Source organism: Peromyscus leucopus, chromosome 10, assembly GCF_004664715.2.
Source record: "Peromyscus leucopus breed LL Stock chromosome 10, UCI_PerLeu_2.1, whole genome shotgun sequence".
In the NCBI taxonomy this organism is placed as follows: Eukaryota; Metazoa; Chordata; class Mammalia; order Rodentia; family Cricetidae; genus Peromyscus; species Peromyscus leucopus.
The window spans coordinates 17,361,815-17,388,756 of NC_051071.1; the positions used below are offsets into that span (position 1 = coordinate 17,361,815).

Here is a 26,942-nt window from a genome sequence, read left to right on the forward strand (position 1 = left end):
CAGGAAGCCAAAGTCAATCTTTTCATAAGTTGATTATCCAACCTACAGTACCAAAAAGCTGACTGATACAATAGGGAGTCTTTGAAATTTGCTAACAGAAGATATGTTACTATACTAGCCTAGGTATTTGGGAACATAAAATTTAATTGTTAAAGCTATAAATTTTATACAAGAATGGTTATGAATCCATCACATATAAATGAGAACAGTTTTTAAATTTTTTATTTACTAATTTGATTTTTTTTTGAAAAAATATCTAGCTTTGTCTAACCTGCTTATGAGTGAGAACAGTCCCTAATTCCTCTTTTCAGAGGTCAGTTATTCAACTCTACAGTATTCCAGAGTTAAAATAAGAGAAGATGTGGTCACTTTGGTTATTTTCTACTAAACAATAGCCAGTGAGTAAGATGTCAGGAACATAGCATAACTTCCTTGTCAAAATAGCTGTCAAAAGCTATCTTTCCTGTTTAGATGATGATGTTCATGGCATACATCTCAGCCAGGAATGTGTACCTACAACATTATTTTTTAATATTCAGTGTGAGGCAAAAACAATCACTTGCTTTTACTCCTATTTTGTAGCTAGGAAAATGGATTTCATGGGGAATGAACAGATGAGATCAGTGCCAACCATATTAAAATTAGAACAAAGGTTGTCCTATAATCTAATGTGAGAGTTGGTTTTACTTCTTATTCAAATAATTAAGTCCTGAAAATAACATCCCTAAAAGGCCTTCTCTTTACCCTTATCCATGTTCTAGGAATATCCATGCAGGGTCTGAGCCATCCATTGGTGGACTCAGTCCTGGACGATTATATTTTTTAATAGCTTCTTCCTTTCTTCTTCTCTTTATTTCTTCATCCTTTCTCTCTCTCTCTCTCTCTCTCTCTCTCTCTCTCTCTCTCTCTTTCTTTTTTTCCTTCCTTTCTTTCTATCTTTCTTCATTATTTCTCTCACATGCAGTGTGTGTGTGTGTGTGTGTGTGTGTGTGTGTGTGTGTGAGAGAGAGAGAGAGAGAGAGAGAGAGAGAGAGAGAGAGAGGCATGCCACAGCACATGACTATCAGAAGACAACTTGCTGAGGTTGGTTCTCTCTTTCTACCACTGGGTGCAGAAAACAAACTCAGGTTATCAGGCGTGGCAGCAGGTGCCTTTAGCTGTTGAGCTACCCTGCTGGCCTGGGACAGCTAAGTTTTTAACGTGTCACTGACTTGTCTCTGAGGGAGAGCTCTCTCCTCTGTTTGAAAATCAGGATTGACAATATTCTCTGTGATCCTCGAAGAGTGGGTTGCCTACTCGACACTTGCTATGGCTCCCCAGTTCAACCCAGTTTCAACCCAAAGCACGTCACCGTCACCCTTTTTGGTAAGCTGCTTGAGTTTTCAAGGTTTGTATGGAAGAAGTGTCCCCCAGCTGAGTGGATCCTTGGTCTCCTACAGGAGAAAAATCAGATGCAATCAGACACAGAACAGCTGGGAAGAAGTGAAAGTTCCCAACTAAACTCTGCTGTTCAAGAAGCACAGCTACTCCAAAGACAGAGCAGCCCAAAGCAAAGGCAGACATCTCATTTTATGGGGAAGGGTTTGAATATTCATGCCTTTTCTGGGAAGTGTTTTGAATATTCATGTTTTTTTCTGGAAAGTGGGGAGACTTTTAGGGCATGTCTGCTGATTTGCACAGGAATTAAATGGGCTTTGCTTGTACAGTAGCTCCCCTTCCCCCTTACAGAGATTTCACTAGGCTAACATATTGCCAAAAAGGCATAATGAGGCTCAAAGAGAGTCCTCAGTCAGTTGTCAGTCATCTTGGTGGTCGCTGGCCTTAACTAACTTACCTCCAAGTTCCTGTTTTTGTCTGCTTGACTGTCATTGCTTCAGTCAAACCTTCCAGTTTTCTAACTGAGAAATCTTAAGGCCCCATGAGTACTCTGCACAGTGCCCATTAGTCCGCTCTTCTTCTCTGAGAAGGCTGTGAAAATGGGTCAAAATGACCCCACAAGGCATAGTGCCCAGAATGTACAGAAAATCAAAGATTTCCACGGTCTCTTATTCTCTGCACCTTGACCGGCTGTGGGTCTCTCTGTTGATTGCCAACTGCTGCAAATAGAAGCTTCTATGATGAGAGTGGAGTGATGCATTGATATACGGGTATAAAGATAAGTTATTAGCAATCAGTTTAATACTATGTCAGCTTAGCAGAGCAATGGCAGGTTCTCATCCAGAGTCTGTGACCTGCCAAGCCACAGGTTCTTGTTCCCAATAATGGTGCCAGGTATGGTTTTCCTCTTTCGAAGCAAGCCTTAAATCCAATCAGAAAGTGATTGTTTACACCCACCCTTCTTGCCACTTTTACCAGTGGCCATGCCTTGCCAGGCCAGATATTTTTTGTCCTAAGAGTTCTCAGCTGGGTAAGACTGATGACAGCTTTCCTCTTCTGGGGCCATTCATAACACCTTCCAGCACTCTGTAAACTAGCCAGTATGGATGAAGCTTCCAGGTCAGTACCAGCTTGATTTCTCCATTTTCTATGACTCACTATTGTCTTCAGCAATAGTGTTCTGAGGATAATCAATAGCACTGGCAATAACATTGGGCTTTATGGGACCTCACTAGCTAACAACACTGGAGGAGATAACCCATTCCTGGCACTGGGCTTTTTATTTGTGTTTATTTAGTTGTGGTATATAGTAAGGGCATTGTTGCTCCATTATAGGATAATTCCATTTAAACTCTTTTAATGTATGCTTATGTACATATTTTAGGAAGCTTCTATAGTAGTGTGTTTTCATATTATTTTTAAAAGCTCTTTAGTGATACTTATTGCCATATTCATTTCTTTATCCTGCCCTCCCTTCCCCAACCCTAATTTAATCATCCTTGTTCCATTATTTCCTGTTACCCTTATATCACTGAGTTCTGTCTCCTCTCCTGTGAAACTTCCATATGGCTCCTTCCATATCTATGAATATTCCAAATATATATATATATATATATATATATATATATATATATATATATATATATAGTGTTCAAAGCTGGTATCCAGAAATACTTTTGGTATGCACTCACAGGGATTGAAACAACATGAACACAGGCTGCACCAAGCTCAAGCCAGACAAAATCCCAGCATAGAGAGGAGAGGTGGCATGAAGTCCCACCCCTGGTTGAGAAGTCATTGGCAGGTGATGAATGCTGGGAGGAGAATCTGATTCCCTTAAGAATGGGTCTCCTGGTGGATAGATCACACTCCAGGGGAAGGCCACACATCCAAGGTATTTGCGCAGCACAGATTGGACTCAATGAGTTAAAAAAAAAAAAAAGGAGGACAAGAAGTTGGGTGGGTACAGAAGGGGGTGGATCTGGGAAGAGACGAGGAAAGGGTGATTAGGATCAAAATATATTGTATGAAGTTCTCAAAGATAATCAAAAGATAAAGTAAAATCAATAACCACAGACCCAGACATTTAGACCCCACCTTACTTTAAATGGCAAAACAAAACAAACTTCTGTTATTGACATTCCTTAACTAATAAAATTAGTAACTGAATTGTCATTTTAAAATTAGTTATGTTCTTATATTTTGTTATATTTTCTTTGTTATGCCATCTTAATCCCAATATTGATAATCTTGCTAATAATTGTGTTATGAACATTTACTTTCTAATGTCTTCTTTCATTAACTCAATGTATTTTATTATGAACTTAAGTAGAGATTATATGAATAAACCAAGTCTTTATGGTTCTGACATTTTTTTTTAACATTTGCCTTGAGAAGTAACATTTGGTATTTTGAAAGCAACAACCTGAAATTTCTTGGAGTAATTTGATAATTTATTTTAAGGACTATCAACAAGAAGGATGACGGCCACACCGAGATTCTTGGCTCACTTCATTATTAAGTCTCATTCTGTACTCAAGGGGCAAAGGAAAGATGAAACAGATAGGCCATGATCCATAGCAGCCTTAAGCCAGAAGACAGCTTAAAGAGACACACGCTGGAGTCACAGACTCTACAAGGCAAAAATAGCACAATGCAGAGAAAATCACTGCTCCTTTATCTCACAAGGTAAGATCCGAATTCAGTGTTAAACATGCTTCTCACATGCCATAGATTTCTGTATTCTGATTTTGTGTGTGTGTGTGTGTGTGTGTGTGTGTGTGTGTGTGTGTGTGTGTGTCAACAGCAATGCTGGGAATTAGAGTAGATCATGACTCTTTTAAAAACATAACTTTTAAAATCAATTGTCACTGAAAACAACTATCCCCAAACTGGGATGCAGTCCACATGGATTACATAATTTTTAAGGCCCATTTAGACATGGAAATGCGTGTCCTGATTCCCAACAAAAATTATTAAAAATTTTTAAGGTGACAATCTACATTAAACCAAGGTCCTAGGCTCAGCACTGAGCCAAAGGAGAGCTTCTCCTGGGCTTGGCACCTGAACCAGCAATGAGTCTGTGAGGAATGTTTTCCTTTGTGTTTTGTTTTGTTTTGTTTTTTGTTTTGTTTTGTTTTGTTTTGTTTTGTTTTGTTTTGTTTTGTTTTGTTTTGTTTCTATCAAAGGTAGTGAGCCTGGCAAGTACTAATATTTCCTGAACCTTCCTCATCCCCTGTGAGCCAATTATCCAAATGAACCAGATTGTGAAGTAAATCCCCCACCAATAGGATGTGACTCAGTCACAACAGGAATAAAAGATGGTAGCTATCATGACCAAGTGTGCTTGCTAGCCAAGTGTGGGTCTTGGTGCACCTCTTTTTGCAAAGGGTGTTTCCTTGCTGAGCTACTCTTCCATTGTGTGCTCCTTTATCCAGCAATGGCATTCTTTGTTTCTAATGGACTTCTTAGACTTGACACCTGAACTAAGAAAGGAGACCTCCCAGGGCTGACCTCCAGGGCTGCACCTGTACCACTGCACAGGGACCCGCGCACGACCTCCCAGGCCCCGCTGCACCTGACCACTGCACAGGGAGACCTCCAGGGCTGCACCTGTACAACTGCACAGGGAGGAGACCTCCAGGGCTGCACCTGTACAACTGCACAGGGAGGAGACCTCCCAGGGCTGCACCTGTACAACTGCACAGAAGGAGGAGACCTCCAGGGCTGCACCTGTACAACTGCAGAAGAGGAGACCTCCGGCTGCACTGAACTGCACAGGGAGACCTCCAGGGCTGCACCTGTACAACTGCACAGAAGACAGCGCAGACACTGCACAGGAGACTCCGGCTGCACCTGTACAACTGCAGGAGACTCCAGGCGCACGTACACTGCACAGGGAGACCCGGGCTGCACCTGTACAACTGCACAGAGAGGAGGGAGACCTCCAGGGCTGCACCTGTACAACTGCACAGGGAGGAGACCTCCAGGGCTGCACCTGTACACTGCACAGGGAGGAGACCTCCAGGGCTGCACCTGTACAACAGTGCCTGTCTCCATGGCATTGAATTCCATGGTTTCAGTGGTGAACTGAGGCACAAAGGTACTAAATGGAAGCTTCTAGAATAAGTAATTTGCATTTTCAAGTGAATGTTTCCTGAATATTGATGCACTCTCATGGCATCTTTTTTCATCCTGCTCAGGACATGAATCATCGCATCGTCAGTTTTTCCAGCCCGTGTAAGTCTGTTAGTCACTTAGTGATAGTTAGTTATCACATTCACTGTGATTATATCTCAGTGCTTGTGTTCAAAATGTGAAAATACTAAATGCTATTTTCTTGATATTATGGATCTGGCATGAACAGATAGAAGCCGTGGCTGTGACTACCTGCACAAGACCTACACACACACACACACACACACACACACAAGTAGGAGGAGCCTAGTTGGGAGTAAGAAGGCAGTCAGCAAGAGTGGAAGGGGAATAAGCAGGGATATTGGGATGAATTTGTTCACAATGACTTTTATAGATATATAAAATTTTCAAAAATAAAAATAATTTCTTTTTAATGTTAAGATTGATGGCTATCATTGGAAATGACACGCTATACTGGTATTAATCTCATGTAGAGTTCATATGTATCTTTTAAAAATATTTTTTCTTTTTCGTTTTTTATCGAAATACAATTCCCCCCCACACTCCTTCCAGTTGCTCCCCACCTTCTCTCCCATATGGGTCTACTCCATTTATGCCTCTCATTAGAAAAGAACAGGCTTCTAGGAGATCACAGCAAACACAACCAAATAAAAAAAATAATAAGATAAATCAAAAGTATCATATTGAAGTTGGACAAGCCAAGCCAATAGAAAAATAAAAGAGCCCAAAGAAAAGGCACAGAAATCAGAGACCCATTCATTCACACACTCAGGAGTCCACAAACATTCTAAACTGAAAGCTACAATATCTATGCAGAGAACCTGGTGAAGACCCATGTAGGCCCCTTGCTGGCTGCTTCAGTGTCTGTGAGTTCACATGAGCTTCACTCAGTTGTTTTAGAGGGCCTTGTTCTCCTCATGTCCTCCATGACCCCCGTCTCCCCTACTCCTTCTGCCTATCTTTCCACAGGATTCCTGGAGCTCTGGGAGGGAAGGATTTCATGAAGAAGAAAATAGTAATTTCTTAATGGAAAACCAAACAAGTAAACAAAACCCAGAAATATTTTAAAATCCAACAGTAGTGATGTTGACAATTTGATTATGCCAAAGAGAATCACAAAGTATTTTCTGTAAGCAAAAAGTTAAAATTTCTCAGTTTAATAAGGAAAGTTAAACTGTGTTCAAAGTCTGCTGAGATTGCAGTAAGAACAAATGTCCTAACTGTGAAACTGAAGGAGGAAAAGGAAATCATGCAAATTTTGATGATGCACCTTGATAATTGCTTTGTTAAGACAGAGAAGGCATTGAATTTGTGCGTGGGAGAACATGCACAGAGAATGTGATTGATGGCAACATGAGGCACCAGCAGTCAAGCAAGCCATGCAGGCACACACGGAGAGAAAGGATCACAGCTAAGCTCTGTCACAGTGCATTGCTACAATCGTCCCATCTTATTATTGGCTGCTGTGTCTCATTGTGACTAAACTGTAATTAAACTTTATCATCATGCACATGGGCAGGACAAAATATAAAGCACACAGGATTCAGTACTGTCACAAAACAAGAGGGAAAACTGTAGGTATAGAACATTCAGTTCCTAGTTTACATTATTGGCTAATCCAGGGTTAATGATAGCGATTATCTTGAACCAAAGATACCCTGGCCAAAGAAAGGCTGAGAAGTGTGCCTTCTTAAAGACCCACCAAAGGCTAAAATTTGACAGTTCTGTCCTTTCCATACTTTATCCCTTCCCACAAAACTTCTGCCACTAAAATGGAGCAAAGGCAAATTGGAAATGTTTCTACCACCACAGTGATGAGTGTCAAACGTCTATCAGTTCACAAGTTGATGGAAGTGCAGTCTGAAATCTTGATGCCCTCTCCCCACCATATGTAGAGTAGAGTCTTCACAGCCCATCCACCTATCCATGAAGTGTGAGTAAGGGCTGGTCTCCATTCCCCAACAATACTAATAGCAATATCAAATGCTTTCACAAAGAAAAAATCTAGGACAAGACAAAAGAAACTAAGACCTTCCAGATTGCATACATTCCCTTCATCGTGCTAATATTCAAGTGACTCTTAGTTGACAGTTACCTCCATTGGCTCTTCCCTCCATCTACTTAGTGAGAAAACAGCCACTGGTGACAGGATCCTAGGATAAATCTGTCGAGGCAAGACTCCTGAGGGACACTTGGAGTATTCAGTAAATAAAAAGCTCTGTACCCCAAAAGGTAGCAGACCTATTCAAGATTGTAACGTTGGCTTTTAACCCATTTGATGGAGGCCTCATACTACAGTTAACTCCAACCTCAGATACACACCTTGAAGGACACATTTCTGCTCTGGTAAAGGCAGCTTTCTACATGACAGTCCCAGGATCAACAGGCTTTAGACAATGGGTCATGGTTACATTTTACTTGTCAGGTAAGCTGACGTTTCAGTCTTCCAGGACAAGGCTAAACACTAAAAACAGAACTAGAGGAAAGATTTCAAGGTGTTTTAGGACCAGCATCCAAAAGTATTTCTAGCTACAAGACAATAACTCTGTAGCTGTCACACAGACATTCAAATGGCTCTTGCTTGGCAGTCCTGACCTGTACTAGATAGTAATTCTAAAACAGGGTTGACAACACCCAGAAAGGTGCAGTCCCATTCAGCTTCCTCACTGAGTAAATCTAGGGACCAAGATCCAAGCTTCAAGAGAGGATAATTCAGTACCAAAACAAGGCAAGAATATAACAGAACCTTGCTAGGTAGACAGAAGCACATTAAATTTCTTACTGTCTAGGAAATAAACCTCCAACTCTTATTCATGATACTCAACACACTACCCAATTAAGCTGATGTTCTTATCCTGACTGGCCCCAAGGTTCCCAGTTCCCACTCAGGAATTAAAACTTCAGACTCCAAAAGAACCCCTAAATTAGTGCTAGAGATGTCAGGGCTTTATCTGCCCAAGTTTTCTTACCAATGTATCTTGTAATTTTTATGTGTGTAAAACTGATAAAAGTTGATACAATATGGGTCTATATAGTGATGTTACAGAATTCGTAAATGCTTAAGTTTGAATGAGCAGTTACTATCCTGTGGGAGTTTGAGATTGTTCTTTTTCTTTTCTTCACAAAAAAAGGGGTTGAAGGACCCTCCTGAGAGGAAGGACCCTTCTGGAAAGAATGAGCCTCCTGAGGGGATGGAGCCTCCAGGGAGGAAGGAGCCTCCTGGGAGGAAGGAGCCTCCTGGGAGGAAGGAGCCTCCTGGGAGGAAGGAGCTCCTGGGAGGAAGGAGCCTCCTAGGAGGATGGAGCCTCCTGGGAGGATGGAGCCTTCTGGAGGATGGGGCCTCCTGAGTACACAAATCTAATTTTTCAGTATGGAATCATTTCTCTCATGTTTTTCTACCAGTCTTGTCCAAGAGAAATTAAAGCAAACTACAAGCATGATTTTGAATTTCCCAATAGCCATATTTAAGGACAAAGTTAAAAGTAACAGAAAATTTTATTTAAATAATGCACTTTAATCTAATGTCTCCAAAATATTAACATTTCAATATATCATACTTTAAAAATTAATATTAAGATATTAAATATTAGGGGGTGGAGAGATTGCTCAGAGGTAAAGAGTACTGGTTGCTCTTCTAGAGGATCTGAATTCAATTCCCAGCACCCACATGGTAGCTCACAATGATCTAAGATGAGATCTGATACCCTCTGGCATGCAGGCAGACAGGTAGACAGAGCACTCATATACATAAAATAAATAACTACATCTTTTTTAATAGAAGTTCATTAATACTCTAACATCTATCATATATCTTACATAAACAATATATATTATTTTAATCTTGTCATATTTTCTGATACATCTTTTTTAACATACCAGTTTTCTTTATTAAAATAAATGCAGTCATAGTTTGAATATGATTTTGAAACATTGTATGTGTGACTTAGTCAATATGTAGATTAATTGCATTAAAGAAACATTGTTAGTATAACACAAAAATTCTACAGGCCATTATCGTCCACTTTCTTTCGAAAAATAGTTTATCTAATATTCATAATTGGTTATAATATATTCAGATCCAATCTACTATTCATTCACTTCCCTCTAATTTCTCTCTTATCACAGCTTCATGAGACTCTCTTTCTTAATGTAATATCCACTGAGTCCACTTAGTGTTGCTTACATGTGCATGGGTGTGGGATCATCTACTAAAGCATGGGTTGTCTTTCAGGCCCACATCCCTAAATAAGAGTGGTCCCCCGACCCCAGCAGTCATGACTTCCACAGCTCCTCTGCTGTGGGTGAGGCTACATGAGTTCCTCTCCCATCTATGCTGGGATTCAGACTGGCTTGATCTTGTGAAAATCTTTGAATGTAGTTCCAGCTGCTATGAGTTCACATGTGCAAAGTGTGTAGTCATGTCCAGCAAATACTGTTTGGCTACAGAGAGCCACTCCCTCTATGTCTTAAAATATTTCCACCTTCACTTACTCAATGATCCCTCAGGGTTTGGGAAAGGAGCTATGAAATAGATGATCCATTTAGAGATGAGAACTTCATAGTCTCTTATGGTATGCACATTCTCTGTATTAATTACTATCTGATATTTTAAAAAAACTTCTCTAATGAGGGTTGAGAGATGCACTCACTGGTGAGTATAAAGATAATAACTTACAGCACAGTTTATCATCATGTCCATTTGACAGAATAATAGCACTAAGTTCTCCCTGAGGGCCTGTTGCCTAGTTCTCCACAGGTTTTTGGATCACTGTATTTTCAGTACACAATAACCACATGAGGCTAGTAGCCACCATATTGGACGGTGTAATTCTATTCAACCACACATCAAAGTTATGATTTATGTACCTCCTTCTATCTTTTTTACCTTCTCAGCTTCTCTCCAGCACAGTCATTCTCAATGGTTTGTATATAAATCATCATTCATAAAGAGTGCTAGGTTCAGAGCAGTCTTCCATTTCTCATTTCTTCTAATACTTTCCATCTTCACAAACCACTTGCCTCAATGTCGCTGTCTTAACTGCATCCATTAGTCAACTACTTCATGGTGTGCCTCATCTCTCCCCAAGTAGTTTGTGGCCTCTTGGTGGCTAATGAATATGATGTCTTCTGCCCTTTTTTCTTTGTCCAGAACACTAGAAGAAGGAAGAGCACATAGGAGGCTCCATAAGCACTTGCTCTTTGAATTAATTTTATTTTTTAAAACACTGCTTTATGATGCTGGAAAAATGAGGCTTTTGTTTACTAGTGAAGACCCAATCCATTATGGTGACAAAAGAACTCTTTAACAGTGAGATTCTTCTCCAAAAGCTAGGTTTCTAACCCCTGGCTTAGATGCATTTCTCATCAAGACTATCTCAAAGGGCTCCATGGTTCTACTTTGTACTAGTCAGACTTTTACTCTGTGCTTGCAGAGTCCAAATGTGTACACCTAATATTATATTTTGGAGTACATTTCTTATTCCCCTTCTCTGTTAGTTCCACTGATTGAGCTATGAAATGCACTATAAAACTATCAGCAACTGAATGCCCAATGGAAGCATTTAGTAAACCAGATTTAGCAAACACCAGTCCCCACTCACCCATGGAGCATCGAGCAGAGATCTTCATTGTGACACTATGAAAATGTTTCTCCCTGTCTCACACCATCCTAAGACAGTATACAGTATAAGGAAGAACAGGATCCTAAAATCTGAGAGACAGTTTTGCCCACTGGCCTAAATTTTAAGATGAAATGAAATAAAATGAGGGTGGTGATTGCCTCATTTCACCCCACCAATCAGGCAGATTCATACAAGCCCCCAGAACAAATTCAGAAAACATGTAAACTGTATTTTTCTGCACATCTCAGTTTTGTATGAGCAATTTTGAAGATCCCGTGACTGTTTCCATGACTGAAATAATAGAATGAAGCTTAGAGATGAACAAAGAACGCAGTGACTACAGCATCACTGTGACGAGATGAACGGCTTTCATACAACATTCAAATTCTCTAAAAGAGTTTGAATTTGTTTTGGCAGAGTAGCATTGGCATTGGACAAAATTCATCATGGACATCATATCCAAAGCAGCAGTCTCTGAAACACTTGAGTTAGCGACCGTCTTCTGAAGAGTAAAACATGCTCGCAAGGCGCTTGCATCTGGGTGTCATCCTCCCTCCCAGAGCCAGGAGTCTAACTACTATAATCTTCTCTCAAGAAGTTCCTGTATACTTAGTGCAAATTACATTAATGCATTAGCTCTGTTGTTTCTGATTTGTTTGCTGGGGTGGTCATTTGCAGTTGTATATCATCCTAACTCTACAGAGCAAAGCTTTGATCTCTGCTATAACAACCAACAGGCAGTGCTAAGACAGGCAACTAGCAGTATATCTTCTCATAACAGACTTCTCTGTAGTTCATTTAGTAAATATCAAGTTACAGTCTATCCCAGACCCAGAATGACAGAGTGGAAAGACATGATGTTTCTCTTATGTATCCAGTTGGAGTCTCAGAAACAGCTCAAGTTGACAAATCCTAAGAGGAACAGGTATTTCCCACTCACCAACTGGCCACCCTTGGCTGGTCCTAGTCTAGCAAATAGCAGTGCCATGTATCCAATATGTTCAAATCAAAAACCCTGGTAGTGACCTAATTCTTCTCTTTGTGCATCACTGACTCTTAGAAACCTGCAGATCCTTGTGTGTGAGCAATCATTTCTATTGGTCCGCCTGCCAGTCAGCATTTACACGAGTCCTGCTCTGCACCCCTCACAGCTACAATTGGGATGAGGGCTGTACCATCCTGCACCTGGGCCACTCAACCAACTCTGGATAGTTCTGACGCCTCTGCCTTTGCTTTCTAAAACCTGTTGTCCTCTCAGCTGTCACATTAACAGTCACTTTGTCATGCCCTCCTGACCAAATCCTTGTTGGTTGGTTTCTCAGAATACTTAGCATTAGACCAGCTCTCTTTCCCTGATCTCTTCCAAAGTCTTGTGTTTTCAATATGGTTTACTCCTCAGCTTGACCTTCCCTTACCTCTCCCCAGCCTCACCTATCATCTCTCCAGGCTTCCCTGGGTGGTCTCAGAAGAGGCCACATTCTTTGTATTGCAGATGCTTTACACATGCTCTGTTTTGAAAGTTGACTCTGCACATCTTCACATGAGGGTGCTTCTCTCTTATAAATGAACAGTGTCTCACAAGCATATTTATGACCGGCCTGGCTAATGGATTCCCACTGTTTCTGTCACAACATTCTGATTATGTCCTTGGGAGGTAAATAACATAACTAGCTGATTGACTTACCGATCTGAACTTTGAAGTCAGACTTCTGGATTCTAATCCATGTTCTGCCACCTTCAGCTTTTTTGATGCTTACGGAAGTTACTTTACCTTGCTGCACCTCCATTTCCTTATCTCTAAAGTGCAAACAATAACAAGAATTATAGAGCCCACTTCACGGAGTTATTAGAAGATAAAATATATCCGTATAAGTGAAGTGATTCAAATAGTCATGGTTTGCAAGAATCGTGCTATGACTGTTTGATAAATAAATATAAAAACAAAATATGATGTCATAAAGCCTGTCTATCTTGTTTTGTTTAGCACTATATCCTCAGAGCTTAGTTCCAAGACTGGTACCAACTACACACTCAATTGCTCATTAAATACATAAATGAGTAAAAGAATAACTAAAAGGCATTTTTGTCTTTGGAAGATAGGAGCAAATGACCAGGTATGTTACGAAAGTGGACACTCTGATTCTGCAGTGCGGGGTGAAGTGTGAGTGTCTGCACTCCCAACAAGCTCCACATGTAGCTGGGAGCCCTCATCCATTGTCCACACTTTGACTTTTGGCAGATCCAGAAATCAGCCCCACTCAAATGGCCTGTCTATTCAAGAGTTTCATTGGAATCTCCTGGAAGCCTTGATAAAGTCTCAATGGATACTTTATGAGTCATATGCATGAGTAATCATCCTACCTTTCCTCATGACTACCTGAGAAGGACTAGCAAAAGTCTCCTTATCTAGTTCTTCTTTATTGGCTCCAGATTGTCTATGTATTTAATTCAAAAAGTATTTTTTGTCTTTATGATTCTTTTGGGAGGCCTTAAAAGGTGCAGTGAATGTGTTCCTTTTAAACCAGAATTTTCAGTAATTACTCCAGATATGAGACCTTGTATTATTTAATGCATAAATGCTTTCAGATTTCAAATATGCTTTGTGTCAGCGCATGCAAACTAAGCGTGCTGGCACTGGCTGTTTCAGAACAAGAAAGTCAAATTTTTGAAAAAGCAACACCCTCCTTTGGTGGCAGGACTGAGGCTGTTCACCAATCATCTAGTGAGAATGCTTGTGTTTAAAATACTGCCATTAGAGTGTTTGCTACAGGAAGAAGTCTTGTTCTTCCCAGCCCAAATCACCCCAGGTTATTCTCAAAAGTCAGGCATTTCCTGTGCCATGTCTCAAACCTCAATGTGTGTCTTCCTTAAACAATCACAGCTTACGATGCCTAATTATCTGCTTCCAAAAGCATTTGGTTAAGCATGCAACACATCTCAGTAATGGAAATGTACTCAAGTCTCCTGTAGCCAGTTCATAAAAGCAATGGAGTCATTTTAATATTGTCAGTTCTCTCTCGCCAGTACAGTCGAGTAATGTAGCAGAACTGTCTGATGGCCAAGGTAATGATCAGAAGGGAAATAACACAGAGAGAGACATCTACTGGCCGGTATTGTGGAATTGCCTCATCTATTCCGATGGGAGAGTTTGGCTTGCGGGCCTCGTGGCACTGCTTCTACATTCTTCCAATGTTCCCTCCCTGACAACATCACAGTTTGGGCTGCAAAGGATCTTGGAGACCCATTCTTCTTACCTGTTTATATCCAGAACCATGAGTCTGTCACTCCAGTGAAATCTTACACTACATCCTTATGCCACCTTCATTACTAGGAACCAATTATTTAGTAGTTGAGGATGATTACTGCAGCTAACAGCTATTATAATGTCCTATGTAACATATTCTTTGGAATTGACAGGCAAGTTTTTGGCTCAGCTCAACGGGATGATGGGCATTCCTTTCTCAAGTTCTATACAATCATCCAGTTCTTTTCAAAGAATGAAAACTCTATACAATGCTGTAGTACCTACACTATGCTAAAATACACAAACTTTTATTTAATCTCAAGATTTTCCCTCAAAAACACCAAGATTAGTCAGTATTGTTACAATTATTGTTTAATGTCCCCATTGATTACTTTCATTCTCTGTCAACAATAATCCCTCCCAGAGAAGCTTCCTTTTCTTGCTTTTAATCTTCCACATGAGGTTACAGGCTAGAATCGCAGGACACCAGCAAGGGTGACAGGATGGCACTACAGCTCAGTGTTCAGCCTGCACTACCTTATCGGGCATGAAGGGTGAAAGCAATGGTGCCAACCTCCGAGTTCAGAGTCTCAGAGTCATGCTCTTACAGTACCAGAACAGCAGGCATGAATACATGTTCTCCATAGCACGAGATTGTGGTGATATTGTGTCCCCCAATATATTGTGCACCCTAATAAACTTATCTGGGGCCAGAGAACAGAACAGCCACTAGACAGACATAGAGGCCAGATAATGGTGGCACACACACCTTTAATCCTAGCATTCCGGAGGCAGAGATCCACTCGGATCTCTGTGAGTTCAAAGCCACACTGGAAACAGCCAGGCATGGTAACACATGCCTTTAATCCCAGAAATTGATTGCAGGAAGCAGAAAGGTATATAAGGCATAAGGACCAGGAACTAGAGCCTTTTAAGCTTTTAGGCTTTCAGCAGCAGTTCAGCTGAGATCCTTTTGAATGAGGACACAGAGGCTTCCAGTTTGAGGAAACAAGATCAGCTGAGGAATTGGTGAGGTGAGATTGGCTGTGGCTTGTTCTGTTCCTCTGATCTTTCAGTGTCCACCCCAATACCTGGCTCTGGGTTTGTTTTTATTTAATAAGATTTATGCTACAGGAGATCCAGTTGCAATCCAGAAGAAGGAAAGTGATACTTTCCTTCAACACTCAGACTTTACAATGGAAATCACTGATGTTATAAAATGAGGTCTCAGCACAAAAAGCCCCAGATACAACCTCTGGCATAGAATTTTCTCAGCCTACTAGATGTTGATTAAAGATTCTAGCTCTGATGACTGTCATCTCTAAGAGAATGAATATTACATATTAAGACTTACTATTTAATAGGAATATTTCTAAGAAAAAAAGTAGAAGCCATTCTTGCCAAGATATGGGGCACAGAGAAGTTTCTAGGCAGTGATTTTTCCAGGAAGAAGCATCAGCAAATTCTTTACTTTGTGTATAAAGATAAATCAAATCTACATAACATTTTGATGATGAGGTGTGCACCCATTTAGTATCTATCAACTCCTCCCTGCCTTATAAAGTTGCATCAAACCTGAGAACCTGCCAGACTCTTCCCACCATTGAGCAACATGAGGCAATCCTCCTGTTCCACTATCCAAAGCCTTGACATGCTGCAAGGTACTCACAGGTTAACTAGCCATGGGAATTCTCTTTCCTCCAAGGCCACCATTGCCTGAAGTTCAGAGAGCTCTTAATGTGAAAGGCTTCAAACAATATCTGTTCTAATTTATCTTCTGGCTGGACCCATAAAGGGCGTCACAGAGAAGAAAAGGAAGGCTCCTGCTGTGCCGAAACCTTTAAGCAAGGCTCGAGGTGTTGCCAAGTTGAAGAAAAACCTTGTGAACTATGTTTGCCCAAAAGGTGCTTCAAAGAGCAAGGAAGAAGCTTATCTATGAAGAAGCCAAATGCCTTGAGTTCCATGAGGAATAGAAGCAGGTGCATCGAAACAAGATTCAAAGGGCCAGGAAGGTAGGAGCAGCTGACAGCATCTATGTGCCTGAAGAACTGAAACTGGCATTCAACTTCAGACTCAAAGATACCAACGGTGTGATCCAAAGGTCCACAATGGTTCAACTTCTTAACCTATGTCAAGTCTTCACTGGCCCCTTTCCTAAGTCAACTGGGCTTCAGTTAACATCCTGAGGACTGTTGAACCACACACCGCACAAGGGTGCCAAAGTCAGTAAATGAACTAAAAAGTGTAGTGATGACAAGTCAGTTAAGAAGTAAGTGGCCTTGACAACTATTTGATTTCTCAATTGCTGGGCAGAATCTTCATGGAAGAAGTGATCATGAGATCTGTACTGATGGAAAATGCTGCAAGGAAGCAAGTAACTTCCTGTGGCCCTTCAAATGACCTCTGCAAGGCAGCATGAAAAAAAAGATCCATCTTGTGGAAGGTAAAGATACTGGCAAAGATGTAAACCAATAGGAGATTCCCCACCTTGGGAATTAAAAAAAAAAAAAAAAAACTTGGAAATGAACTCTAAAGGAAGCTCAAGAGCACTTTTATTGGAGTTTAGGAGAAAAATACAACAGAGAAAAACACAACAGTGTAGTCAAAATTTCCAGCAGCTGCCAGGAGAGATGGAGACAAAGTTGTGCCTTTTAATTCAGGCATGGTATAGAAATAGCTTGTCAAGAAAAGGATAATCATGGTAATCAAATTGGTGAATAACCTGTCATCATAGAGCCGTCTTCCAGTAACTGATGAAAGCAGATGCAGAGATCCACAACCAAGCACCAGGCTGAGCTCTGGTAGCCCAGTCGAAGAGAAGGAAGAGGGATTATATGAGGGGGGGGGTGTCAAGAGCATGATAAGGAAATCTACAGAGTCAGCTGAACCAAGCTCGTAGGAACTCACAAACTTTAGACCGACAGCTGTGGAACCTGCATGGGACCGGACTACCCTCTCCATGTGGGAGACAGTTGTGTAGCTTGGTGTGTTTGAGGGGCCCCTGGCAGGTGGGATCAAGATCTATCCCTGGTGCATGAGCTGGCTTTCTGGATCCCATTATCTACATCTGGGCAGACACCTTGCTCATCCTTGATGCAGCGGGGAAGGGCTTGGTCCTGCCTCAACTGAATATACCAGGTTTTGCGGTCCCCCCCATGAGAGAACTTATCCTTTTGGAGGAGGGGATGAGGGGTGGGTCGGGGGAGGGTTAGGTGGGGGCTGGGGGAGTGGGAGGAGGGATAAGAGGGGGATCTGTAGTTGATACGTGAAATGAATAAAAAAAATTTTTTTTAAGAAAAGGAAAATCATTTCCGTGAATAGAAGTGAGTTAGTGAACTGAAAGGCCAAAAGCCTTTTGTAGCCCCTCCCTTCCCATTTATATGACAGGGGCTTTATTTTGCCTTAGATGATGCCATGGGAAGGGCTTCAGGTTCTCTGCAAATTGGCCTCTTTCATATGTTAATCTCCATGTAGCTTTATTAGTTCTTAGGCTCCTGTAGCAGAAGTAGGCTGAGAAAAAGTATTTCATGGGGCTTTTGAAAGGAGAGAAAAGACTCTTTCAGCCCTATCTCTGCCTAGAACCTGCTCAGCTTTCAGAGTCAAAGTGAGACTCAGTATTGCACGGGGCTGCTACAGAAGACTCGGTGCTCCTGGACTGTTGGCAATTGAGAGAACTCGGAGAAAACGCTAGTATAACGTACTCGGCTTGCTGTCCAGTAGATCTGAGACTGGTATTCCTTAGCCAGCTTACCTGAGTTCACGACATCCTCCGTGTTTTGGCACAGAAGGGCTGCTATAAATTATAACGGGGTAGGAGGGATATATCTGGGCTATCCTGCGCAACTGGGATGTGCGGCTGTTGGGAAGAAGCAAGAGAGCAAAGAAAGCGTCCCTTTCCTCAGTGTGTTTGGCATTCTCTTCGTTCCAGGGACTAGCATGTCCTTTGCCTTGTCTACTCACTCCATCTGCCCCGGTACACAGGAAGGATAATGATTTTCATTTCTAATTGCAGGAGGACGCAGAAGTGGAGGGGTAAAAAGCCAGGGTTTCCATCCATAGATTCTCTCCATCGGCAGTGATGCTCGACCCCAAAGCAGAGAACAATAGAACAGTGAGTTACAATGCCAGATTCATGGGCTCAGGCCTGCTTCTTTAACAGGTTTATCAAGCCTGTTCGGGGCAGTAAGTACCAGCTGTGTAAGAGGATCTGTGACACCAGCTTAATTCTAACCAGGGGAAAGCTGGTTAGTATTAAAGGCCCAGAGAGTCGTGAACTGGGACAAATGGCCATCTTTTCTTCATTAATACTCAGCCACCTATAGCATCTCTAGATAGCAAACATCATCTATCTTTATGAAATATTTAGATGGAAAACAGGAAGAAGACACACATGGGTAATGGAGAACAGAACATGCAAAAACTGTCCAGTTTGGTCACCTGACTTAGATCTAGCTTTCTAACCTCACTTTGCATCTGGGGTCAAGCTTCATCTCCTAGACCCTGACATGTGCAAGTGATTAGTTGTTGATCACAGTAAGGTCACCCACCTTGAGTTTTCTGCAGATATCACCTCTGGGTATTGAGACTTTAGTTATAGTGAACTCTATGACTCCAATAGCCCTATAAAATGACCTCACCCCTTTGTCCCAAGATGGGGTTGAAAGGTAACTGTAAGATACTGAGTTATGCTTTAATTTCAGATTAATAACAAATAAAAACTTAGTATAAACATGCCTAGATGTTTCATGGAGTAGTCTTGTACTATTTTAAAATAATAGTGGTTTATCTTAAATTCAAACTTACTTAGATGTTCTGTTTTTATTTGCTGAATGTAATCACTGTACCCTAATTTGAAGATATCCTACTGTAAAGCCTTTCTTCAAATTTCTTAAAGTCACTGTCTTCTGACCTTGCATTACTGACCATGATATAATATAGATGACCAAGCCCTGCTTAAAATTAGAAAGGATCATTGAAAAGAGATAATTCAACAATTATGGAGGCATGTGATTGTTGATTGAAAAAAATCAAACCAAAAAAAAACAAACAAACAAACAAAAAAAAAAAAACCCTGCAACCATCCACAACTGAAGCAATTTGCTGACTTATGGGTTATGACCAATGTCACTTCTAGGACTACCAAAAAGGTTGGAAAATATATCACCTAGAAATGAAAGTTTCTGAATGTTTTGGCTCTTTCTTGTTCAAAAATATATGAAAGCAGAAACCATTTGACTGGGGACTTAATCTTTGTGTACCAAATGGTTTTTCTGGAAAGAGCCCCATGTCCATCCTAACTGAAGGACACAGACATAGAAGGGGTGTGCCTGCTTGGATACTCACAAAACTCTGGGTCAGAAAATGCCAGAGCAAACCACACATGCATCTGGCAGTTAATTATTTCTCATTTCTGACACAAAATGCCTCTATAAAAGCCTATAAATTGTTCATTTGGCTCTTCGTAGTTCAAATAAAAAGTCAGTAGTATTTTCAAGTGGTTAAGTATAATTGAATTAGAGTCAACATGGGGACATGGGGACATATATGAAAAGACTTGAGCTTTAAAACCCGGATGCAATAGTCTCTGGGGATGGAAGTAGCCTATAGTTCAGAAAGGAAGGGGATGCTGAGCTAATAATGAATTAAAGCACGTTCCATCCTGCTCATGGTGAAATCATTCACAATTGAATTGAACACAGGACTGGTGAGTCAGTTCTCTTGTGTTACAGATGTGGAACCAACGATTCATTTTCAAGGGAATGATTGCAAGAGTTTTCTATGCATAGCCAGCTCCTCCCCTGGTGGTCTCGATCTTCAGAACGAAGTGGCAGCTGCTGACTCTAGGCCTCGTGCCTCCCCAGTGTTCCCAGGGGCCTTCTGCCTCTTCACCCCATTATTAAACACCCAAGTACTGAGTAACTGAACACGGGTCACACGAATCCAGATTGGAGCTCCTTGGTCATCTTTGTCAATCAAAACTCATCTGTCTCTCTGACTGATCTAGATCCCACCAAACAGCTTGAATCAAATTAATTTATGAAACACAAAGCAATTTTGGATTTAAGCAAAACTATTCTCTTTTCCTTCCCCTCTCACTTTCCCTCCCTGTCCCCAACCCTCCTTCCTGCTTTTCTTTTAAACTCAGCTTCTCCAACAACTTGGACTATTTTTCTGAGGCAGCAGTTAACCATCATTGTCTTATGATTCAGCCCTTTCTATCATTTTGCTAAAGGAGATTTGCAAGTCTCTATGCATGACAGACACTCACAACATGGCAAGGCCCTCATAATCACCTGTGATTAATGCTGAGAACCCCCAAGGGTACATCCTTTAATGGTTCTATTTGAATCCTGATGTCTAAACTTGGCTCTGTTTCTGTCAAATGTGCTTTAATCTGTTCTGGAATAAGGATTCATGCATTCATGCTGTGCCTATCCAGGGAAGCAATTGGTAATTTTTTTTTCACTCCCTGTCCCAAATATTCATTCTCCTTTCTATTTGCCTCATAACGTAGAAATGGAAGAAGTAAAGAGTGTGTGTCCTCTGGAATCAATTGTAACTGCTGCTATTACACAGGTCATTTGATCCAAATTGAGTCATCCTATATGGTTTTTCTATGCCTTGACTTCAAGGCAGCAGAAACGGGAAAGAGTGGTTCACAGGAAATCAAAGTATTATAGAGGCCTTGACAGTAAGAGGTCACCAGTACATTGGAAGCCAATTTTAACCAACTGTTAATGCTACCAGACATAGGAACCTCAGAGACCATTTGCTTATTTTAAAATGCCTTCATGTATAGTACGCTGGATGATTCCCACAGCAGGAGTTAGCAAAGGGCAGGTTAAGTGGGAGGCATACCTGCATGCCTGCTTATATTTTTAAATAAAGTGCATCCAGCCCCAGGGCTGGCAGTCAGCACCGCCCCTCCCCCACACCCTCATGCTATTTTCTGTTACTACAATGGAAAAGCACCATTGAGTTCTGACCTTCACTGGATCAAGCACATTCTCTAACACGCAGTTTCCCCATCAGTCAAGAGAAGAGGTTAAACTGCTATGAATGTTACATTGATTGTTCGGCTGCACTTGATCTCCTGTCTCCACAAACATGCACAAAGAATAAAAACAGGTCTTAAGATGGAAGATTTTGTTTTGGTTTGTTTAAAGACAATAGAAGCCATGTTTTTAGCCTCACGAGAAATGTTACTGAAACTATTAATCCTAGCAAAGGCTTTAGGAAAGATGACTAGTACAGAATTTTTTCCAACAATGAAGAATGAAATAAAGCAAGTTAAGATGATTCCTCAGTTGATTTGATATGACTTCTGAGATCCATAGAGACAACTCTTTCGTTGGTGTGTGTGTGTGTGTGTGTGTGTGTGTGTGTGTGTGTGTGTGTGTGTGAAGCTCTTCTAAGAATTCAGATAAGGGAGAAAAGTAAGAATAATCTAAAATCACCAAAAGACATCTGTGCTCACGTTCTACTACAATGTAAGAGAAGAAACAGGGAAACAATGATAATAGTGGTGGGCGTGACACAAGTGAGAGAATTTGGATGCACAACAAATGCTAAGTCTTCAGGATTCAACAGGGCAAAATGGACACGCATGTTGGACTTTCATCTACTTTAAGTTCTTTCTTTCCTTTAGATTAACAACAACTTAAGTATTCTAAGAAAAAAAAAGAAAAATAGTATTGAAAATCCAAAGAAGTACTATTAGTTTTGATCCTTTTATTGTTAAATACATTATGTGTGTGGGGTGTGTGTGTGTGTGTGTGTGTGTGTGTGTGTGTGTGTGTAGACAACTTGAAGAAGTCAGTTCTCTTCTTTCACCATGTAGGTCCAAGGAATCATGCTGGGTCCTTAGGATCAACAGCAAACACCTTACTCCGGTAGAACCAGCTCTCCAGTTACATATTTTCTCTTTTTAATGTTTTCTTCAGTGAAATTTACTCTTGAATCTTAAACTGCATAGACTCTATTCTAACATCATGATTTCAAAATATTACTTCCACACTCTGAAAATTAGCAGATCTTTTAGAAAATGAAAATGAAAAATAATAATTGATGTCACATTTAAATATCAAGGCTCATAAGCTAGGTTTACAGAATGAGATAAAAGTTTACTTTCTGCAGTTACAGGAAAGGTAAATGTCCCTAACTTTGAGGGAAGAATGACATTATTTAGCTGAATTAATGTCCTAAGCTAGTGATTTTTCAGGATGCATTTGAGTCTGTAGATATCTTGTTAAAATGCCCACTCCAATTCAGTAAGTCAGAGAAAGGGCTGAAATCGTACCTTTTCTATGTGTTTATTTGCTATAACAGAGCACAGATTCAGTGTATGCTGAACAAACACTGTATTCTGGACAAACACACTAACACTGGACTATACCCTAGCCTATGAGAAAGATTCCCCTAGATACCACTGCTGCTGTGGCTTCTACCTCAACCAACCCAGAGTAAAATGTCTATAGGTGATCACCTCTGGGAAAACTGATGGCAGCTATTCATACTCAGGTAGTCTAAACACAATGCCCATCTGATGATTTCAAAGGCAGTTATAATCCTGCCAGGCTTCAGTTTACCAATAATTACAATAAGCACATAGGAATGTTTTTTTTTTCTTTTCTTTCTTTTTTATTAAGGAATTATTTTATTCATTTTACATATCAGCCACAGATACCCCTCTCTCCCCTCCTCCTGCTCCTCAAGCCTTCCCCTCAACCCCCCCCCCGTTCCTCCTCCAACAAGGTATGGCCTCCCATGGGGAGTTAGCAGAGCCTGGTACATTCAGTAGACACAGGTCCAAGCTCCTCCCCCTACATCAAGGCTGTGCAAAGTGTCCCAACATAGGTAGTGGGCTCCAAAAACCCAGCATGCACCAGGAATGGATCCTGATCCCACTGCCAGGGGGCCCCTTAAGCAGATCAAGCTACACAACTGTCTCGCTTACATAGAGGACCTAGTCAGTGCCATGGAGGCTCCACAGCTGTTGGTCTAAAGTTCAGGAGTTCCCATGAGCTTGGGTTGGTTGTCTCTGTAGGTTTCCCCATCATGATCTTGATGACAGTTAGGGTATTCACTGCTCTGATTACTGGGGTAGGCCAGTTCAGGCACCCTCTCTACTACTGCTATTAGTCTAAGCTGGGGTCATAATGAAATTCTCCCTGGGGTCTGCCCTGAGAAAATCCCTCCCAGGGTCCTGGGGTTTTCTGAGGGAAAGGAATCTATATATACCATGTTCTTTTGTCCTTCAACTTTATTTGTCTCTACAGCCTCAGTTCTGCCCTGACACTCAGTTCCTTTGTGTCACTTCTTTGTCTTTCCCCTCATAGCCCTAGTAATAATTAATCTCTTATGCTTTCAATCTCACCTTTGTCCCCTGTTCCTTCATCCTCCACCTTTCCTCCCTCTTCTCCTCTCTTGACCTGATTCACCTACAATCCATAAAAGCTTCTCCTTGCTCCTCACTCCTCGAACTGAGCCATTCTGCCTTACCATCTACAGAAACTCTGCCTCCTTCCCTTATCCCTGGCTACACAGCTCTGCTTTACCCAGGAACTCTCCTCCAGTCCTTACTGCACTTGATGGTGCAAAAAACCCTGTTTTCCTTAGTGAATAGCTCTGCAGTGATACTAGGCCTAAAGGCAAGGGATGGTCTGAGCTTCATTTGCACAAGAAACAAACCTATGAATCTATAACCTGCCTGTCTCCTAGGCCCTGCAGGGGTGTTATGTAGTGGATCATCAGTAGGTCTAAGAAGCTAAACTGTTTGCCACATGGCCTAGTAGCATATGGATGTACAAGAATTTCATAGCAGAAGATGTCTGATATACATTAATAAGCTAAATAACACCAAATATTCCTTAATAAATGGCTTCCTCTTGAAGGACTCTTTGGTTAGTCAAGGTATAGTTTATTATATACAGCTGAATCTCTATAATATATTCTTGTGGCTTACTGCAGAGTCATCCTTGTAGATTCCTAGAGGTTCCTTAGCACCTAGTTCATCCCAATCCAATGATGTCTCCCTCTATCATGGTATCTATTTCATTGCTTTCCCACTCTGGCCCTTTTCTACCTCAACCATCCCACTCACTTACATTCTCATCCTCCACCCCTACCCTCCATTGTTCCTCCTCATCCCCAGGTTACTCATGGAGATCTCATCTATTTCCCCTTCCCAGGGCGATCCATGTGTCCCACTGAGGGTCCTCCTTGTTAACTAGCTTCTCTGGAGCTGTGGATTGTAGTCTGGTTATCCTTTGCTTTATATCTAGTAACTTCTGAGTCTGGGTTACCTCACTCAGAACGATATTTTCTAGTTTCATCCATTTGCCTGCAAATTTTATGGTATCACTGTTTTCTACTGCTGAGTAGTACTCCATTGTGTATATGTACCACATTTTCTTTATCCATTCTTCAGTTGAGGGGGCATCTAGGTTGTTTCCAGGCTCTTGTTATTACAAATAATGATGCTATAAACATGGTTGAGCGTGTGTCCTTGTGGTATGATTCAGCATTCCTTTGATATATTCCCAAAAGTGGTATAGCTGGGCATAGAAAAAGATTGATTCTCAATTTTCTGAGAAACTGCCATACTGATTTCCAAAGTGGCTGTACAAGCTTGCACTCCCACCAACAGTGGAGGAGTGTTCCCCTTGCTCTACATCCTTTCCAGCATAAGCTGTCTTCAGTGTTTTTGATCTTAGCCATTCTCACAGGTGTAAGATGTTTTGATTTGTATTTCCTTGATGACTAAGGATGTTGAGCAATTCCTTAAATGTCTTTCAGCCATTTGAGATTCTTCTGTTAAGAATTCTCTGTTTAGCTCTATAGCCCATTTTTTAATTGGATTGTTCGGTATTTTGATGTCTAGTTTCTTGAGTTTTTTATGTATTTTGGAGATGAGCCCTCTGTCAGACGCAGGGTTGGTGAAGATCTTTTCCCATTCTGTAGACTGTCATTTTGTCTTATTTATTGTGTCCTTTGCTTTACAGAAGCTTCTCAGTTTCAGGAGGTCCCATTTATTAATTTTTGCTCTCAATGTCTGTGTTATGGTGTTATATTTAGGAAGTGATCTCCTGTGCCAATGCGTTCAAGACTACTTCTTACTTTTGGGCTGTCATGTTCAGTGTCACTGGATTTATGTTGAGGTCTTTGATCGACTTGGACTTGAGTTTTATGCATGGTGACAGATATGGATCTATTTGCAATCTTCTACATGATGACATCCATTATGCCAGCACCATTTGTTGAAGATGCTTTCTTTTTTCCATTGTACAGTATTGGCTTCTTTGTCAAAAATCAGGTGTTCATAGGTGTGTAGAATAATGTCAGAGTCTTGAATTGGATTCCATTGGTCCACATGTCAGTTTTTATGCCAATATCAAGTTGTTTTTATTATTATAGCTCTATTGTAGAGCTTAAGGTCAGGGATGGTGATACCTGCAAAGGTTGCTTTAGTGTACAGAATTGTTTTAGCTGTCCTGCATTTTTTATTTTTTCATATGAAGTTGAATATTGTTCTTTGCAGGTCTGTGAAGAACTGTGTTGGGATTTTGATCGGGATTGCATTGAATCTGCAGGCTGTTTTTGGTAAGACTGGCATTTTCACTATGTTAATTCTACCTATCCATGAGCATGGGAGATATTTCCATTTTCTGATATCTTATTCAATTTCTTTCTCCAGGGACTTAAAGTTCTTGTCATATAGGTCTTCCACTTACTTAGAGTTACCCAAGGTATTTTATATTATTTGTGGCTATTCTAAAGGGTGATGTTTCTCTGATTTCTTTCTCATCCCATTTATCATTTGTATATAGGTGAGCTATCAATTTTTGGAGTTAATCTTTTATTCTGCCACATTATTGAAGGTGTTTATCAACTGTAGGAGTTCCCTGGTAGAATTTTGGGGGTCACTTATATATACTATCATTTTATCTGCAAATAGTGTAAGTTTGACTTCTTCCTTTCCAATTTGTATTCCCTGACCTCCTTTTGTTGTCTTATTTTCTAGCTAGGAATTCGAGTGCTATATTGAATAGATATGGGGAGAGTGGACAACCTTGTCTTGTTCCTGATTTTAGAGAGATCAATTTGAGTTTCTCTCCATTTAATTTGATGTTGGCTGTTGGCTTGCTGTAAATTGCCTTTATTATGTTTAGATATGTTCCTTATATTCCGGATCTCTCCCAGACCTTTATCATGAAGGGGTGTTGGATTTTGTCAAAGGCTTTTTCAGCATCTAATGAGATGATCATGTGGTTTTTTTTCTTTCAATTTGTTTATATGGTATATTACATTGACAGTTGGTGAACCATCCATGCATCTCTGGCATCTCTGGGAGGAAGCCTACTTGGTCATGGTGGATAATTTTTTGATGTGTTCTTGGATTCAGTTTGCCAGTATTTTATTGAGTATTTTTGCATCAATATTCATGAAGGAGACTGGTTTGTAATTCTCTTTTTGTTGCATCTTTGTGTGGTTTGGGTATCAGGTGACTATAGCCTCATAAAAAAAGAGTTTGGTAACCTTCA

General features: G+C 40.8%; 1 long non-coding RNA gene across 2 annotated transcripts in view; it reads left to right on the forward strand.

The window, feature by feature from the left end:
- The first annotated feature begins 3,924 nt into the window (after positions 1 to 3,924).
- The window catches only part of LOC114703688, an 81,220-nt gene continuing 58,202 nt past the window's right edge, over positions 3,925 to 26,942 (forward strand). For both annotated transcript variants that reach the window (XR_003736165.2, XR_003736164.2), the window contains exon 1: positions 3,925 to 4,065. This is a non-coding gene — a long non-coding RNA (uncharacterized LOC114703688). The remainder of the gene's footprint in view (positions 4,066 to 26,942) is intronic.